The 14,810-nt window shown below is 46.9% G+C and overlaps 1 pseudogene; it reads right to left on the minus strand.

Annotated features, from left to right (window-relative positions):
• Positions 1–11,726: 11,726 nt before the first annotated feature.
• Positions 11,727–14,578, minus strand: LOC131821084 (dual specificity protein phosphatase 18-like; annotated as a pseudogene).
• Between the last annotated feature and the right edge of the window lie 232 nt (positions 14,579–14,810).

Consider the following 14,810-nt stretch of genomic DNA (forward strand, 5'->3'; position numbering starts at 1 on the left):
CGGAGTGTCGCCTTGAGATACTCTCCCTCTGTCTCCTCCCACTCTCTATCTTTTGCTCTCTTTCCCTAAAATAAATCAATATATCTTTAAAAAGAACAATGCAGTGGATAACGACAATAATAATAAGAGGGACAACAGTAATCTTGGTCAGCTGTTGCTAAACATTAGAGGCTGGCCTATACTAAGTGCCTATAAAGACTGCCTTGATTTGTCCTCCCAACAACTCAGTGAAGTTGTCACCATTACCATCTTTATTTTACAGATGAAGAGACTGAGGTTCAGGGAAGTACAGTAGCTTAGCCCGTGTCAGACAGTGGAACCCACATTGGAACAAAGGTCTCTCTTGATGCTGGAGTTGCTAGCCCCAAATCGGAATACATGACCTTGTATTCCACAAACATGGGGTTTACCAGATGTCTCCAGGAGGAAAATCCAGAGCCTGTGGTCACCTACCTCCTGTACAGCCTGGGCCCTGAGCTCAGAGAGGCCTAGCTTCTTTTTCACATGCTCAGCTCTGTCATTCACCATCATAGAACTTACTAGCTACACAGCCCTGAGTAAGGGCCGACTTAGCACAGCACCTGGCATATAGCAAACACTCCATAATGTAGGCTGATGTGATGGCTGGTATTAGCCTTTCTGAGCCTGTTTTACCTGGGTAGAACTGGGAGAGTAGGGTCCATGTTCTTTATTTCACAGGCTTCTTCTGAGGTCCAATGAGATGATGGATAGAAAAGTCTTTGTAAGCTGAGAAGTCGGTGTGAATGTACTGTGCTCTCATTGATGCATTCATTTGTTCCTTCAGTGAACTTGTCCTACATGCCTATTATGTGCTGGGATAGGCACAAAGCTGAAATAGAGGGTCTGCCTTTGTACTTTGACATTCTCCTTGAAAATATTATTATTTTTTGTGGACCACAAGGCAGAGATTGTCACTGTCATTTCCCAGAAGGGGTTAACTCATTTGTCCCAAATCACACAATGATACAGAATTAACAATAATAGGCATCTGTGTGATCTTGGCCATGTTACTTAATCTCTCTGTGATAGGATGAATAATGGCCCCCCAAGTATCTAGGTCCTTATTGCTGGGTCTGTATATGTTGCCTTACATGGCATAAGGGTGTTTGTTGATATGATTAAACCAAGGACCTTGAGCTGGGGAGGTTATCCTAGATTATCCAGGTGGTCCCACATGCAAGAGAGGGGCAGAGAGAGACTAGACACAGACAGAAGAGGAGAAGACAGTGTGACCATAGCATGAGCACAGATTAGAGGGATGTGGCCGCATGCTAAGGGATTCTTTCAGCTGCCAAAGTTGGAAGTGGCAAAGCATGGATTCCTCCCTAGAACCTTTCATTGCTCTGCTGATACACTGGGTACTTCCCAGTGATACTGATTTTGAGCTTCTGGCCTCCAGATTGCTTCTGTGAAAGAATAATTGTCTCTTGTTTTAAGCCAACAAGTTTGTAGTCATTTGTTACCGCAGCCACAAGAAATGGCCAATACAATCTCTATGACTCAGTTTCATTACTTGGAAAATAGGACAAATAAGATCCACTTCACAAGGTCGCTGTAAGTGTTCATTGGATTACTATGTGCAGAGGACTTTCCAGTGGTTCTTGGCCTGTTGTAACCAGTAGCTACAGTTGCCCTCATGCTTGTCACCACCAGCCTAGCATTCCCTGTGTGCCATGGCCTATGTGTAGAACTTTAGACCCATTTCTTCATGCAAGTGAAAGTGCTGGACCTGTAACTCAAGTTTTCTGGATCCAAAACCCACGCATTTGGTTTTTTTTTTTTTTTTTTTTTACATTTAATCAGTTATCATCATCACCTAAAGGTCCCATAAGCTAAGTTTATCTCTGGCCTTTGCAATACTTCTGTTCTACATCTTGCCCCGAGCCTGCTTCTCCAGAGTTTGGGGCTTCTTGCACAGTAACTCTACCTTCAGAGAGCATGTACTCCTTGGGGAGTGAGTCCAGCCCCCTCCTAGTCCTGAGCTACCCACTGGAAATGTTGGAGAGGGGTTGGATGGAATGAAGCACCATTCCTTCCTGGGACTGAAACATCCTTTCCTTCTATTAAGGGGACCAAGCACATCACGGCCTTTCTCATTTCTTCTCTGAGCATCGGCACCTATTAGCATTCCATAAATATTTGGTGAATCATTGAGTGTTTCTGGGATGGTTGGAAGACAAAATTCCATTACCCAGGGACATGGAGGCCCACATATATTACGTGATTACATCCATTAGGGCACTGGTGGCAAGGAGATGGTGTTCCTGGACGGGTAACTTGAGAATCCAAGGAAAGGGCTGCTTACAAAGGTGTTTGTTGGGGCACCTAGGTGGCTCAGTCGGTTAAGCATCTGCCTTTGGCTCAGGTCATGATCCTGGGTTCTGGGATCGAGTCCCACATCAGGTTCCCTGCTAAGTGGGGAGTCCACTTCTCTCTCTCTATCTGCCCCCTGCTCCTGCTCTTTGTCTTGCTTTCACTCTCAAGTAAATACATAAAATCTTAAACACACACACACACACACACACACACACACACACACAGAAGTGTTTGTTGGCCAGGTAAAGGGAGACAGCAAGGGATGGTGACGGGCCCCAACCTAGCCACAGCAGGGAGCTGTGATCACCCCTAGCCTGCAGCAACCAGGGGGAAGGAGCAGATCTAGCAACCACTAATGCCACAGCTGTGGGAGGAGGACTTCGCAGCAGGAGATGTGCCTTTTGGTGAGGGAATGCAGGCTCTACCAAGCCGGGACCTGGTGTCGTCATCTACTCAGGCTGCTATAGTAAACTACCACACACTGAAGGCCTTGATACAGCTAAATTTATTTCTCACAGTTCTAGAGTCTGGGAAGCCCAAGATCAAGCTGCTATCAGATTTGGTGTCTGGTGAGAACCCACTTCCTGGTTCCTAGATGGTGGTCTTCTTGCTGTGTCTTTACCGGAGGGATGAGGCGAGGTAGCCCTCTGGGATCTCTTTTTTAAGGACACCAATCCCACTCATAAGGGCTTTGCTCTCTCAACCTGGTCACCTGTCAAAGGCCCCACTTCCAAATACCATCGCACTGGAGGTTGGGTTCCAATTTTTGACTTTGGGGAGAGGAGGACACAAACAGTGTCTGTGGCACCCAGACAGTAAAGGAGACAGGGGAACAGATAGTTCATGCTTTCTCTCTTTCCACCCTTTGATCTTCTGCCACAGATTCTCATTGGTCAGGCCCCATTGGAAGCCAGAGGACTAGGAGCCCAGCTGATGTGGTCCACATGGTTCTGACTCTTAGGGCCCAAAGCAGGATGGAGAAGGGCAGTGAGTGGATCTTGGGGGGGACAAGTAGAAAATGTTGGGCGTGGCTAATATTCCAAGGCCATCCAACAAGACCAGTGGGAAGTTGAAAATAGGACTTTTAGTGACTCTGGGCTCATTCCCTAAGACCATGCTTCTAAAAATGCTAACTGGGGGATGCATTTCACGATTGGCCAAGTGCTCCTTATCCTCCTTTGTTCTTAGAATTTCTGACATAATGTTTTTTTTTGTTTGTTTTTCCCATTGTCAATGAGTTTGAAAAGTAAAATCTCTCTAGCGTTGCTCAATTCTTTTAATTGATTTTTTTGGTGACATCTCCTTTTCTAATTATACTTTCCATAGGCCATGAATGAGTTGGTACAGGGGATAAATGAATAAAATCTCTGTAGTATTCCTACAGGCTGTACTTAGACACTTTCAAAGAATTAGACCTAAAGTGTATAGATTTTTTTGAAAGTTTTGGTTGATGATAAATTAGAATCAGTAATGAGAAGTGTTTCCCTGGGAGGTTGTACTTAATTGCCTGGAGATACATTGGGGGAGAACAGAAGAAGCCTGATCTGTCTGCTGCAGGGATTACAAGTACCAGGTCCTCTGTTTGCAGGGCTGGAAAGTTCTGGCTGCTCAGCCATATACACTTGCTATATGTAGGTCAAGAGGACTGGCTGCCAGCTCTGTTACTCCCTTGCTATGTGGCCTTGACCAAGTCATTTCATCTCTCTGAGCCTCGGTTTTCCCTATGACATAGTGGTGGTGGGGCTCCTGGGTAGCTCAGTTGGTTAAGCATCAGACTCATGACTCTGGTCATGAGCTCAGGGTTGTGAGATCGAGCCCCATGTCGGGCTCCATGCTCCGTGGAGAGTCTGCTTAAGATTCTCTCTCTCCTTTGCCCTCTGCCCCTCCCCCTATCCCGTGCTGTTTTTTTCTCTCAACAACAACAACAACAAGAAAGTAGGGGTATGATGTTACTACCTTTCAGAGTCATTGTGGGGGCAAAATGAGGTCACACCAGACAGCCTTCGGTGTGCTGCCTGGAGGGTGGTCAGCCTCCCACAAACAGTGCAGCTGCTGGTGGGAGAGCCAGGTGCAGGAAGCTCTCCCTTCCCCCACCTCCGCTAGCTGCCAGCTGGCCTGTGTTACAGCCCATCTCCTGGCCTGGTACCTCCACTTCCGTACCCACCTCTGGCTCCCTTGCATGCAACAGCCCTCTGGCCACCTTCCTGGAGGGGGGTGCAGTCTCTCGGCTCCCTTGCATACTTTCTGGCTTCAGTCGTCACTCTGCCGCAGTACCCCTGCCCCTGTTGTCTAGGTGGGAATTCTCTGCTAGAGCCTTGGTCTTACCAGAACCTCAGTTCCCAGCCCAGCCAGGCTCTGGGTCCCAGGAGTTGAGGGGAACAGAAGGTGGGGTTCAGACAGGGTCTTCGGCCATCATGCATCCACCCCAGCCCCTCGCCAAGGGGACTTTGGGGGAAAGCACAGACACTGGCATTGGTCAGACCCGAGTTTGAACCCCAGTTCTGCCACTTACCAGCTGTAGAACCTTAGTTGTAGAACTTTAGCCAAGTCATTTCACATCTTTGTGCCTCTCCTCATCTGTACAATGGGCTAAGGATAGAACCTGTCTCACGGGGCAATTGGGGATTCTGAGTGAGACACTGTTCAGAGTGTGCTTAGACCAGTCCTTGCTTCTAATTATTTCACCTCTGACCCCCGCCTTGCACAGTCCAGCACTGGCAGGACAATCCTGGAGATAGAAGTGACAGTGTGCTATTCTGGATTTACAAACCGTCATTCCCTGGCCCGCCGAGGTAACCGCCCCTCCACCCACTCATCTTGGCATGGTGCATCCCCGACATCCATCTGTCGTCAACCCTGATGACTTCCCTGCAGTAGCCCTCCAGGCCCAGAGCGCCCAAGTGGTGGACCGTGCCCATGGTCACCCGCACTCGGGTGTCCTGTAGCCCTCAGGTGTTTCTTGGTCCAGGAGTTGTTCGTAATGTGGCAGCCCCGGGGACAGGGCGGGGGACTCTGACCGAGTGGGCTCCACCTCCCATGCCACCTGTCATCATCTGCTTGGTCTCATACAAACTACTTGGCCTCATGGAGTCTGATGTCTCCACTGTGAACTGGGGAGAATGGGCACCTCCTCCTCACAGGGTTTCCAGTGAGCTTGGGCCTGAGTCGTGGTTCATTGTGCTTCTCTGTGAGCCTGAAATACCTCGAGCCTCCCAACCTTACGGGAAAGAATGATGCCACAGAGCCACATTTCCCTGGCTCCCCTCAAGGCCGCTGACATCCCCCTGCCAGCCCCCTCAGAGCAGCTTTGCATGTGAGAGCCCTGCAGGCTGGGTGCCAGGTGCCAGGTCCAAGGTGAAAATGGCTCTGATGTTCCTTTTGTCCTCACTGTGCCCAAGCCAGACCATGTTCTCCTCAGAAAGGAGGCCAATGACCCTGCCACACATGTCCTTCCACAGGTTGGGGGATGCTGAGATCTAGATGCTGGCTGGTGTTTCTGTTCCCGGCCAGGCCCCAGCCCCTCTGAGGGACCCCTTTGTGTCAGGCCTTGGGCTAAATGCTTGACATGCAGTACCTCACTGAATCCCATGATGCTCCCCTCACTCAACCCTCTCCATGCATACCGGCTCTCTTGCCTTTCCCATGCCCGCCAGCGGGTCTCCACATCAGAACTTTGCATTTGCTGTGCCCTCTGCCTGGGACCCTCTCTCTGCAGGTATCCCCACGGCCTGCTTCACATCGTCATCTGTTCAATAAGGCCTTCCTGCCTGCCCCCCAATGCCGCCAACACATACCCCAGCCCCTCTCACAGATGCATGGCGTTTATCACTGGGTAACATAGCCTGGATTGACTTGGTATTTATGTCTCCACAAGAGTCAAGATTTTTGTTTGCTTTGTCCTCTGCTGTGTTCCCAGAACCTAGCACCATGCATGGTACATAATAAAAACTTGCTGAATTAATGAAGGATCCCATGAGGTAGCTGGACTGATGATGCCCACTTCACTGCCAGGGGCGCCAAGAACTGGTTAACTTGCTTTACTCCACATAGCCGGGATTCCCACACAGGGCCATTGGATTTTAGAGCTCTAACATGAAAAACACGACTCTGCACTTCCCTTTGGAGACAGAGGGCTTCTGGGCAACCAAAGTAAACCCTCAGACAGGACCTGGCTATGGAACTGGGCCCAGCCCCCGACTCTGGGAAGTGAAGGAGGGATTACCAGCAGGGTATCAAAGCCAGGGTACAAGCAGAGTGGTTCAGCATCTGAGCGGGGAACACGGGACAGTGGGGAAGGGGCTGGCCCCAACCCCGCCCATCCAGCACCCTGCCCATCTTGCAGACAGATCATTTCCTGGAGACAAGAGAAAGCCCAAGTGTGAATCCTACTTTCTTTGTCTCACTCTCACTTAAGGGAGCTAGTTCTTCTTTGATACTGAGATCTGCTTAACCTTGGTCTCCGCCGCCTAACCTTCTGGCCACCTTCAAAAGCCTCTGAATATGCACGCTGCCTCCAGTCTCTAGGTCTTTGTCTTCTGGTTTCATGTTCGCCACATCTATCCCTTCCTTCCTTCCTTCCTTCCTTCCTTCCTTCCTTCCTTCCTTCCTTCCTTCTTTCCTTCCTTTCTTCCTACCTTCCTTCCACATTTATGAGCACAAGGGGAGGGGCAGAGGGAGAGGATCTCAAGCAGACCCCATACTGAGTGCAGAGCTCCATGTGGTGCTCAATATCACGATCCTGAGATCATGATCTGAGCTGAAATCAAGAGCTGGACACTCAACCGACTGTGCCACCCAGGTGCCCTGGCTCCATATTCTTTCTGTAACCTGATTCTTTGCCAGAATCTTTGGGGACTTCTGAGTGTCCTCCGAAGATCCTGCCAACAGCTGCATCTCTGAGTTCCTTGACCTTCCCACTTTCCCTGATCCTCCCCTTCCCCTGACTTTGACCGTGCCACCTCACCAAAGACCTCAGCCTCTCTCAGAACTGCTCCATCACTCCCATGATCTCAAATTCTGAAATTCCTTCTTGATCATTCTTGAGCCTCTTGAATTTTCCTACCCCTGCCACTGAAGCTGTTCTTGGTACATATCCCTTCCATTCCCTACTTTCCCTGGCTCCCCGCAATTGCCCTGCTCTTCCAGATGATGGATCAAACTTCTCCTAGCTTAAGCAATTTGATCCATGACTCTACCCAACAGCTGGTGTCTGACCTCCACTCTCCTTTTGATATTTCCAAGCCAGGAAGGGAGTTCTCACCAGAGACCAAATCAACTGGGACCTTGATCTTAGACTTCCCAGACTCTAGAACCGAGAAATAAATTTTTGTTGTCTATAGCATTTTGTTATGGCAGCCTGAACCACATAATAGAATATGAAGATCTGCTTCAACCAACAAAGATGGCGAGAGGACTCTAAAAGCACCAAGCTCCGTGAAAGAGATGAAAATGATAGTTACCAGGAAGTAGGGGTATAGGGATAGAATAGATGGGGTTTAAGGGCAGAGACTTGCAACGAGTAGTAAACAAGCCCATCTAATGCTCAGGATAGTGAATATAGACAACACAATTGTATTCTAATCATCAAACTTGCTAAGAAACTGGAACTTAATTATTCCAACCACTGAAAAGAAATGGTAATTATGTAACATGATACAGTGGCAATTATATCACAACATATAAATGTATCAAATTAACATATTATACACCTTAAATTCACACATTGCTATATGTCAAATATTTTTTGATTAAAAGCAAAACAAGAACAAAGATGGCGGAACAGGCATTCTTTTAAGGGATGACCCAGAAGTGTCAACCAGGCAGCTCTAGCTAAAACCATGGTGAGAGCCAAAATGTTAAAACTAGACATCTGAGTGCCTAGATTAAAATTACTATAAATGTTAGTATAATTTAAATTGATTTCCACATATATGTGTATGTGTGCATGCATGTGCACACACACATGCACAGAAAACCTCAGAGTCAAATGTTGACTGAGCTCCTGAAGCAACTGCTCCATATCCTTAGGTTCATGACCACCATTTGTAAGCCATTGCACTGAAAAATAATAGGTAGGTAGAAATCTACAGGCTTAAAAGACATAGACTCTGGCCCTGGATCTAGCAGATTACAGGGGAAGGAAATAGAGGGTAGTCTAATCCATACATGGATGTTTTCTCAATAAAATCAAACAAGATTTCTGACGATGAATAACTTTTCAGTCTTCTGGAGGAGGTGGGGGCAAGTGACTAGAGAGTGAACAAGGTTATTTTTATAAAGGAATATACTAGAATGGCCTTCTGGAATTTCTCAGAATGATGCAGGTTAATAGGAGCACTCCCAAACATCACTTTTCCAGGTTCATCAATTGCTGGTGTACCAAAACATACCCATTAAGCCACTGAAATGTTATGCCCTCAATTGAGAAAATATACGTTGCTGTTTATCCATATGTTGTGAAAGGAGTTGTATTTTTCCAGCTACCTTCTTTAAGTCAGTGAGCAACTCCCTTCCACTTCATGATTTCTTTCCATTTTTCTCCCCACATCCACACTTGCCTCCCCAGAGTTCATTTTCCACACATCAGCCAGAAGAATCTTTTAAGAAGATGGCCTTTGGACATGTGAAAAAAATACGATGACTTAGGGCCATTTGAACATGAAAAGCAGATGCCCTCTCCAGCTGAGTGATGCCCCTTTATTTCTATGCACTTTTCCCCATTTTTTTTCTTTTAAATATTTTTCTAAAACACTATGGCTATGTGTCTAAGCCATCAGTGTCCTTTGTCCCCACCCCCCTATTCTCAGGATCTGGTACCCACTTTCATGTGTGGCTCATACTTTGAAAGGGAGCAACATAGGAGTCGCGAGAGTCAAGACATCTGAAGTCATGGCAAGTCACCAATAGTTTGCTGACCTTCCGCGTGCAGCATGGCCCTCCTGGCTCAGTGGAAACTATGGAGATGAACATGTACGCTCTATCCTCACAAACTCTCAATTTAGTTCAAGACCCCTCTCTGCCCCTGATTTGCTCTAGGGCCGCCAATGAGTTCCTTACTGTGTTTGTGCCTCAGTTTCCTTATCTGTCAAGTGTGGGGACTCAGACTCGTGGCTTCTCAGGACCTTCACCGTCTTCTGCTGTGAACACAGTTTTAACAGAATGGAACAGTACTTCCATTCCGATAAAAAGCAACACATATGAATCTTCATAGTGAAAGCAGCCAGTCTCCAGAAGTTGCATCCTCTAGGATGCTAGGTATGTGACATTCTAGAAAAGGCAAATCTATAGGAATGGAGCACAGATAGGTAGGTGCCAGATGCTGAGACAGGGAAAAGGTTTGAAACAAAGGGAGCAGCATAAAAGAATTTTGTGGGTGATGGAAACGCTCTGTGTCCTGATTGCAGAGGTAGTGACATAAATGTGTTAAAACAGAACTGTACATACAGGGGACACCTGGGGGGCTGAGTCAGTTGAACGTCTGCCTCTGGCTCGGGTCATGATTTCAGGGTCCTGGGATGGAGCCCCGCGTCAGGGTCCCTGCTCAGTGGGGAGTCTGCTTTTCCGTCTCTCGGCTCATGTTCTCCCTCTCTGTCTCTCTCAAACAAACAAATAAATAATCTTTTTTAAAAAGCCAGATTAAAGAACTGTACATACGAAAAAGTTAATTTTATGGCATGCCAATTCAAAATTTTTTAAGGTGAAGATAAGCTATGTCCCAATGAATTTCTCTTTAAAAAGGCTGTGAAAGAAATTTTCCATCTGGGTTTCTTCCAGAAGGACTGTTTGTGGGTCTATTTTTTCACCTGTAACATGAGAAGTCAGTCTAAAGCAGGGATTTCCTTCCCCCCTGCATCCTAAAATTACATCCCTGCCCTTTATGGAAGTAGGGGTTGGTTAGGTTTGGAAGGAGAAGGCGTTTGGCTTCTACTGAGCTCTGGACTCACAGAGCTACTGTGCTTCTGTCTGTCTCATGTATGGCTCGTCTGAAAACCTCTGGATGAGAAGAGTTGGTCTTGAGTCAGACCCTCAGGCCCCTGGGGGGTTTTGAACAACCCTGGATTTCCTGGCCTACAGGTGGGACCCAGTCATTTGTCCCCGTGGCCCCCAGTGGTTAGCCAGCATTGGCATTAAAGGTCAGCAAACTAAACAAGGCCTTTTGGGGGGAAGTTAGAAGTGTGCTTCTTGCTTTAGGACCGTGGGTCACACAGGGATTAAACACAATGGCAACTTTGAAAAGGCTACAAAGTCTAGGCCTCTTCTAAGGCAGAGTCTGAAAGGCCTCAAATCTCATCTCCCCCCACCACCCCTCAGGATGGCTTTTTGGAAGAGAATTTTGTAAACAGTGAAGGGCTGTGCACAGGTTGGGGAAACACCATCATGAGGATGACCACGCTGACCCAGACCAGCAGGGCCACAGCATCATTCATGACGGAAGTTGCTGTCTAAGCACCTACCCTGTGCCGGACACCATGTTAAGAGGTTGTTGACTCTCCGTGACAGTGCTGTGAGGAAAGGCCTGGTGTTGCTTGGGCAGATAAGAGAGCTGAGGTACCAAGAGGTCCGGGTCACATGGGGAGGAGGGCACAGGGCAAGGTTCTGGTTGCAGCTCTGGCCTTTCAAATTGAGACCTGTGAGAGGAACCCCTGAAAGCCTGTGTCAGACCTGCTCTCCACATGTGCCCCTAAGAAGGAAACAAATACCACCATCTGTCAAAAGGTTGGCGGGGACTGCCAAGGGTCCTTTGAGACCTTGCTATGTACAACGGCACTCAAAACTGGGAATACTTTGAAAAACTTTGTACTGTGGAATGCTTTCTTTGAAAACTATGTCATGTGTAAATCAGACCCAGAAAACCAGAGCTAGGCCTCTGGGGGTTGAAGGTGGAAGCGGGGTTGGCCTGCATCCCCAGGACTCCCGGAGCACCACCTGAAGGCCACTTACCTAGTTGGTTGGCACACCTACTGTGACGCCATGATGCTTAAGGCTCTGGCTTTGGGTTTGAAAGAGTTGAGTGGAATTGTGGCTGACTCATTCCTGGGTCGGTCTGGGGAATGGCAGCAGGATTCCAGGCTTACCAAATGTTTTAGGCGCTAATCCATTTGACCTGGGCACTTGGCCTCACTCTCCCTTCTGGCCCTAAGCCATGACCTGTCGCTTCCAAGGGTAGGAAACTTCTCTGCACCACTGTACAGTTAGTGAAGTTGGTCTTTGAAGATATGGATAATCAGGTTAAAAGCTACAGCACCTTTCCTTTTTTTCTGGCCCTCATCAAAGGCATCATCTGTTTTTTTTCTGCATCCACAAAAGTGGAATGTTTAAGTTCAGATCTTGGCGGAGGGTCCCCGGCAGATCTGCACCGCTGACCTGGGTGTAGGGTCTGATGGGATGGCTCACAGTGGACTCACTGGATGGATCTCCTTCTCGTAGACGTCAGGGATCACTCCCACAAGGGAGCTGACCATGTGCACGGCTCATAGTGGATGAGCTGCTCTCAAAAGCCACTGTCGGGCCAGATGGTGGGCCGGCCCGACTTGGTCCATGTGTGGGCACCCAGCAGGGATGTGGCAGGGTACTTCATGAGGTAGGCAAGGCAAAGGGCAGCTGAGGGGCCCTGCTTCACCCCTACCCTGTGGATGTACTCAACAATGGGATCGAAGAAGTCACAGAGATACGAGATGGGTGTGCGGGCCCCTGGCACCAGTACAGACCGGATGTCCTCATATGAGATATTGACCACTTCTATCCAGACGTGGATGACCGTGCTGATCTGGTTGATGGAGAGCAGGAGCTTGTTGGTGGCAGCCCCCCCCACACAACCCCCATTGCTGATGTACAGACTCCATGTGGCCCAGCCATGCTCAACTCCTTCTACTCTCTTGTTTCGTCCTACTTGGCTTCATGGCTCCCTGGATCCTCTTGTGTCTGCCCCTTTTTCATCCCACATCCTCAGACTTCCAGAGGAGACATCAGTCAGGCCCTCCTCTGAGGAGAGCATCCATGAAGGTGAGCAGATACTTACACGAGCTTTCTTCTCTTCGGCAGGGCTGTCCCCAAAACGGCCCAGGAGAAAGTCACTGTTGCAGATACACCAAGTGCCAAATTACTACTTCAGAAGAGAAAAAGGTCTCACAGTTTCTCAGTCTAGATGAATTCCCATATTCTCTTCTTCCTATAGGACACTGGAGAATAATGGGATGAAGTATTAATCTGTTATAGAGAGATGAGAAATATTTCTAATGATTATTCTCACCTTTTTAATATTCATTGTCATTGAGCTCCTCACTAATACTAGAATTAGGCACTGTTGAATATGACTGATAATAATAATAATAATGAACTTTCTGGGAGTTTCATTTCTTCTTCAACTGAGAATTACTTTGAGGGTTTATTATATTGTATACGAACGTGGCCCAGGAGATTTGGATAATGTGAGTTACTCCATCTCTCAGGTATACACACATTCCCTGGATGGATGAAAAAGCTGCTCTTAGAAACATGTGGAAAAGTGACTGTGATGAATGGAAACTGCTCTTCTGGTTCTTTCCTTACAAGGGAGTTGGCTGTGTCCATACTATCTTAGCACCCCTACAACTTCCATCTTTGTGGTTCCCTGGGGATGTGATACGAAGAGGAACGAAAGCATTTCATTTTATAAACTTGTTCTGTAGGACTTTATTGAACAGTTTGATATAAAGGGAAGGTGATGAGGTTCCATGGCACCATACCCTTGCTATCATGCTACTCTGGTTTGGAAGCAAAACGCAAAGCTGTACATGACTGTGAGACTTCTCTTTGCTGTTTTCAAGGGAGAGAAGTGGCAAGTTTCATGCCAAGTTACGTGAATAAAGACATACAAGTCAGGATAAATCTGCTTCTTGAGGTGCGTTTTTGGGTAGCTAAGTAAGTGGACCCTGAAAGTAAATTCTACAACATCTGAGTTATTATGACTGTCTCTTGGCATTGATGGAATTAGCCAGATAATTGCCAACCCTCACAAAATTCTGTACCATGGAGTTCACTACCTGAGCTCAACTTTTGTGAAGGTTGACCCATCACACATCGCAGGTTAAGCTAAGAGCACATGCAGCCACCCCATGTAACTGGGTTTACCAGTTTTAAGAACCATGAGCATTTGGATCTGGCCCTTATACTTGACTGGCATAGCCAAGATGCACAATTAATGGAAAGTGTAATTGCTTTACCTGTTAGGATAGCATCCAACCATGCATTGTACTGAGAAGAAGAACTCTGAAAATAATGTTGGCAATATAATTTTATTTTGGCTTTGGCTCTGGCTTTAGCCAAAAAAACAAAAGCCCACCTAAAATTCATCTGACTAAATGTGATTTTACTCACATTTATTCATGCAATGGAAATTTACCTACTGGGTTTGGCTCATGGACTATGTCCTCTACTAGAGTTTCCTTTTCTCTGCCCTGTTGTTATAGTAACTGAACATATAACACCAAAAATAATGACTATAATATGCTTCTCCCAAAGTTCTTTTTGCTAATTGAGGTATTCATCCACACTGCTCCCTTTGCACAGCCTTTGGGGCCACCAAATAATACAGGGCTGGGAAGTGGTCATGCCCACCAGAGAAGAATAAAGGGAAAAAAAGAAAGAATAGGTAGGGTCATTCCATTACTTCTCACTACGCACACGCACACACCCACACACACAGGAGATAAATCAATAGTTTTTATAATGCAAACAAAAGGGATCTTATTATCTACCTTATTCACTTTAAAGAAGACAAACTCATGACTCAGAAACAGAACATGGTTTTTAAAAAATGTTAATTCCAGGGTAGTTAACATAACAGTGTCATATTAGTTACAGGTGTACAATATAGTGATTCAACACTACGGTACGTTCCTCAGCACCCATCAGGGTAAGTGCACTCTTCCTCCCCTGTACCTATTTCACCTGATAACCTCCCCCCTGATAACCATTTGTTCTCTTTAGTAAGAGGCTGTCTTTCCGTTTGTCTCTTTTTTCCCCCTTTGTTCACAAAGCACATTTCTTAACATTCAAATTGTCTGACAGGGCGAATAGCATGTATTTTGTACCTTGCCTGTAAAGGGATGGTGTATTATTTTGATATTACCATTTAGCATATTTTCCCCCAAGGCTTTTAGATCTTTTCTTTCTTTTCTTCCCTCAACAGTTCCTTGGACTCAGCATAACCCACTCACCTTGGGCTTCTGGATCTAAGGAAGTAGTGGATGGGGATATCCATGATGGACCTTCCCAGGGGACCTGGGCGAGCTCCAGTAGCAGGAAGGGCCTCTCTGCTCTTCCATACCATAGCCAGTGTTCACTGAAAGCTCCTCTGTGCATAATTCTATGGGAGGCACTTAGCATACTTTCTTGAATTTAGTCCTCTCAGCGACCCCGAAAGGTAGGCAGTATTTCTGTTAGCACTTGCTTCTGTAGCTTTATGTTTAAAAGTGTTAATAGGCAATAAAAAC

This window comes from Mustela lutreola, chromosome X, assembly GCF_030435805.1.
Source record: "Mustela lutreola isolate mMusLut2 chromosome X, mMusLut2.pri, whole genome shotgun sequence".
NCBI lineage: Eukaryota > Metazoa > Chordata > Mammalia > Carnivora > Mustelidae > Mustela > Mustela lutreola.